General features: G+C 37.2%; 2 non-coding genes across 2 annotated transcripts; one reads left to right on the top strand and one right to left on the bottom strand.

Annotated features, from left to right (window-relative positions):
- Positions 1-2,162: 2,162 nt before the first annotated feature.
- Positions 2,163-2,235, bottom strand: TRNAV-AAC (transfer RNA valine (anticodon AAC)). Its single transcript has one exon. It is a non-coding gene; the product is annotated as a tRNA-Val (tRNA).
- A 1,226-nt stretch (positions 2,236-3,461) lies between these two features.
- TRNAV-AAC (transfer RNA valine (anticodon AAC)) lies at positions 3,462-3,534 on the top strand. The gene has a single exon. It is a non-coding gene; the product is annotated as a tRNA-Val (tRNA).
- Positions 3,535-5,430: the final 1,896 nt, after the last annotated feature.

Below are 5,430 nucleotides of genomic sequence, written 5' to 3' on the forward strand. Positions count from 1 at the left end.
AAAATGAAACACAAATGAATCCAGAAACTCAAGCTAGTACTAGGACAAGGGGCACCGGACACTGCCTCTAATTAACCGTTAACTACCAAGTTTTATTGCCTCACGCACTTTAGGGTTATCGCTAAGTTTGAATTGTTCACATGTAGTTTAGTGGCCGACAAGAATTATAGTTTGGGGACTCGAATTCAGGAATTATGTGCTCGTGTCAATTAGAGTGATTGATACCTATATAAATATATCACATACTTAATTTGTAAATTCGGTAGGACGCGTTATTTAAATCGAAATCATTTATTTCAATTTGGCTGTCATTTAATATTTATACATTTAATCTACAGTTGAAGATAACTATACAAGTTGAAGATAGCTATACAATCAGTTCAAATAAAGCTATAGTTTTGAAAAGTACCAATAAGCTGTTGAGGAGAACAGTAGAAAGACGATAATGAGGAAGATCTTTTTGCAAAATCTTCTTCTTCTTCGTCGCTTCCTCATTACTGAGGGTCGTGACCACCTTGGCTTAGTTTCTGCACCAGCTTCCTCCAACTTTGCCTGCATTCGGCCTGCTTAATTGCGCCCGGGACGCTGGTGCTTGTGGCCTCCTTGACAATGTTCGTTCACCTGGTTGGCGATCTTCCTCGACTTCTCTTTCCTTCCACGTGACCTACAACTATTAGTTTCTCCAAGTTCGTCAGGATTTCGTCAGGCCACGTGTCCGAAGTACTTGAGGAGACGCTGTATACAGATTGTAGGTGGACGGGTCTTGACGTTTAGCTCCGAGAGAATTGACACATTTTTGCAAAGTTGTGCATAGCTAATCTATACTAATATATAAAACTACAGTGATTTTTACGGATGTTCCGTTATAACTACTGAACCATGCATCCGATTAACTAGAAACTTGGTATCCATGTAGAAAATACATGTACTTAATGGATAGGCTAATATTTATATGAGTGTTGGACTCCCTAATAATAATGACAATAAATAATAATGTTAATTTTAAATGCCCAGCGAAACGGGCGAGTACGGTTAGTTAAGAGATAAAGTTTGTTTTTCAACATATAAATCAAGACTCGTTCTCATGATGACGAAAGACTGAAACTAACTACTACTTCTATTTAGACTAGGTACATTTTAGTCTTAGACCGTGAGTCATGAACACATCACTATTCAGTCTAAAATGGCAAGGAATTATGCTTTTCAATAACACGTTTAAAAGTCTAGATAGAAATCAAAAATTATAATTATTGCATGCCCTGTTTAATTTTACAAAATACCGGCTACGTCCTTTTGAACATCCAAATATAACAAAAGAAGATCTAACGTAAGCTTGCACTTCGAATGTAAATGCAAACAAAATGAAACATCATTCATGAGCTTCACAAAACACCCTCGGATACAACTTTAGCATTATTCAAATAACTATACAAACGAGTTACACCGGCTTCTATGCAAATCGACGCTTCGACCAAATGAACTCTCGACCGAATTTTAATAAAAAAAACCCGTGAAATTTGCTCTTTTCCTCCCTCCTAATGAAACGGTAAGGTATTTTCCGCAATTTAATCAAATCATGGACTCTCTTGTATTTTTCTGAGTCATTTATTTTTAATTTCGAACAGCCGACGCTCGGTGTGGCCCGCGCAGCCAACGTTAGGGTGCTTCGAGAAAATAATGCACTATTGACTTTTGTTTGATTGCGATTATTGTTGATTAAGCTAAGAGAGACGTTACATTCTCTATGTTGTGTTCTGTATGCTCGATACGAAGTGCTCTGAGCAATTGTTTTAATTGATCTCTTGCACATTTATTTTTTATTTTTGACGTGACAACGTCTTACAATTCGATGGAGCCGGCTGCACGCACGAAAAAACATGACTCATGTGGTGTTGCCTCGCCCTGAGGCGTTCCATTTAAGGCTTGAAGTGCAAGCGAGAGCGCGCAACGAGCGACAAAGACGTTGTCACGTTCAACTATCGTCAGTAAACCGACTTTACAGACAACCGATTTTTTTTATTGCTTAGATGGGTGGACGTGAACTCATATCTCAAGGTGGGTGGCGGCATTTACGTTGTAGATGTCTGTGGGCTCCAGTAAACACTTAACACCAGGTGGGATGTGAGCTCGTTCACACATCTAAGCAATAAAAAAATTAAAAATGTTTCCGCCCGGGATCGAACCGGGGGCCTTCTGCGTGTTAGGCAGATGTGATAACCGCTACACCACGGAAACTATAAGCACGTTCGTAAAAAGTAAAAATATTAATATATCTGATCTTATTTTTATTACAATCAAATGTCCGAAGACCGCTTAAACATGTATTTAATGATGGTGTTTGCGGAGCGTATCGTGAGCCCAAGCGATCATATCTGATGTGGGATATTACTTTAATAATATATTTATGAAGGATCCCTTGCAACCTTAAGGTTAACCTAGTTCAATTGTAACCGAAAACTATTTGGTTTCTTAAATTATCCATGTATGTACATAGTGTATAATATTTTAGCATCTATTTACAGCGCCAAAATTAATTTTTAACTGAATACATTTTATGAAAGATCTATGCTGCTGATTACAGAATTGTTTTTCTGACTGCGGCTAATGTCCAAAACTGTTTTGGCTTCTGATTTTGAAGATAATAGATTTTGAGTAATATGATTATTTTAATTTTAGAAAAGATTTCCACGCTTCTTTAAAAGCTGTCAACATAATCGCATTCAAACAGGGAAGTCATACTCGTATTAAACAAAGCCACAGACAGCATAGCGCGGCTTGGCTTAGTTAGTGTGCCAATGTATTATAATTAATAATGACATAAATTAATAAAATAGAAACAAGAAATCAAGTATATTTTCATCCTCTGTTTGTCAACTGATTTTACTTTTTTTTTTGTTTTTAATATCCATAACGATCTTAAGAGTCTTTGTATCGATTGCAAAAAAACAACATTGGAAATATTTTGTTGTTTCTCCACTTTTGTAAGAAAATATACAGTAACAAAATTATGAAGCAAATGTAGTACACAAAATGAAATTAATTTGGTTACCTATTAATTAAAATTTGTATTTAGTGAGCCCGCAATGTAAAACAACAGAAGCCTATGAGGTCGTTGGCCCCTCATCTCTGCTGATTGTCAATTGCCTTACATTGCGGGTTCCTTAAAATCTGAAAGTGTATTACTGAAAACCGCTGCACTTGATTCGTTTGCCAGGATAGTTAATGTACTTGATAAGTTTAGGTACTTATCAGCGGCCTTCGATTCTTCGATATATACATATTTACAAATTATAGACGTCTTATCATTGGTGTAATAAATATTTTACAATTACCTAATCAAATTTACGATATCTTATTAAATCATAAGCCGCTACCACTGGTAGTAAATCAACTTTTATTCAACTATTCGGTTTCTTTTTTAACATATTATATTATTAAAAAATTAACTGTGAATGTCACCAGTTTCCGTGGTGTAGCGGTTATCACATCTGCCTAACACGCAGAAGGCCCCCGGTTCGATCCCGGGCGGAAACATTTCCTTTTATTGATTTTGCTCATAGCTTTGAGTACTTAATAGACAAATATATGTGTTCATCGTGAGTAATATACAGTAGTCAATATCAAGACAAATTAACTTCTTTAAATTATTCTAATATATCAAAACGCGAGAAAAGAGGGTAGGCGAAGTGTAAGAAAATGAAAATATGCCTGACTTTAAACTATACCACTCGATAAGTTTTCAACAGAATATTCTATGAGAATCTTCAATAAGAAGACTAGCTTCCGGCCTGCTCAGCATATATATAAAGATATTACAACGTGGTTGTCTGTAACCGCCCCGAAATACTAGACTAAACTCTCAAATGATGTTGGAATTATTTTCCACATATATTTATCAATGAAAAAAATAAATCCAGCAAATTAAGAAACCATCGTCATTAACAATTACCGATATTAAGACGCGTCATGATCCTTTCTAGACGGCACCTACCATCTATGTTCCAAGGCGAGGCAAACAAGCATTCCGGTATCAAGGCGATATAGCTGGTTTATTATGTGAAAGTACTCGTAACAGAGATTTCGATCTAATATTTGTGGCGGAGATTGCAAATTCACTTAGAAGCAGTGATAGTTTGACTACTGCTATTGGCCTGCCTTCGTTATTTAACAGTAATAGAATACCTCAATTTCCTTCAACCATTTTCTTTATAAGCCCTACCTGAGTGAGTGGTAGTGTAAAGGCACATTGTGAACCAGTACTGATCGATAACATCACAGTTCTTCCATCGTTCTCTCCATTCTTTCCATGAAGTATTAGGCTCCGATTACATTTACAAAAATTCGGGAATTAATCCGATGGAATTTTAGCTTCTGTTTAAGATATCTAATGTTCCAAAATATTCAATTATATTATAACATAAATTGTAAGTAGTAAGTACTAAACACAGTGAACAAACATAAAGTAGTAACATTAGTAGTATCCCCGTGCGGGCCATACCGTTTCCGTTTACTTGGAACGCGGTAACTCAATTATAAGCGACAGGTCGGGCCGCGATAAATGCGTTTCGGCGGTGCTTCTTGTATTGCACCAGTTATGAGCGGTAGCGGTTAATTAATTCAAAAATTATAAACCTTGCTATTGAGTCGTGAATTTCACCTCACTTTCCTAGAAATGAATTTGATTAAATTATAGGAATTTAGCATAAGAATACTGTTCGTTCTTTTCATCTAGCCTTGTCTAGAAATATTCAGGGGGTATGAAGGTAATCGGTATCGGCCATAGAACCTATGACGATCACGTGTTATTGCTCTATGCATTTTGTCAACGTTTAACGCTTCCCAGAGACCAAATTTCACGCTTCGACCTCATTTTTCAGTTGAGCTTTCCAACAATTTGGAGCACCGTCTAAGCGGTGATGACAATTAGTTTAGACGTATAACAGTGTAGGTTCGACTCTCATTTATGCTTCAGCCGAAACACGACCGGCCATGATTTGACGAGAAAACCAGTTAAAATATAGCAAAAATTACTGGTGGTAGGACCTCTTGAGAGTCCGCACGGGTGCGTACCACCACCCTGCCTATTTCTGCCGTGAAGCAGTTATGTGTTTCGGTTTGAAGGGTAGGGCAGCCGTTGTAACTATACTTGAGACCTTAGAACTTATATCTCAAGGTGGGTGGCGCCTTTATGTTGTAGATATCTTTGGGCTTCAGTAACCACTTAGCACCAGGTGGACTGTGAGCTGGTCTACCCATCTAGGCAATAAAAAAAAACATACGCGCATGGATTCTTTTGTATAGATCGTTCGAATTTTGATAACAACTTATGTTTACAATAAATCGCTGCTGCTGCTACCTTACGGCATTCCCCACCGGGCATGCGGTCGGCATAATTCATAGGCACTCACCTATACTTCGCACTCGGTTTAA

Source organism: Bombyx mandarina, chromosome 09 (assembly GCF_030267445.1).
Source record: "Bombyx mandarina strain Sakado chromosome 09, ASM3026744v2".
Taxonomy (NCBI): domain Eukaryota; kingdom Metazoa; phylum Arthropoda; class Insecta; order Lepidoptera; family Bombycidae; genus Bombyx; species Bombyx mandarina.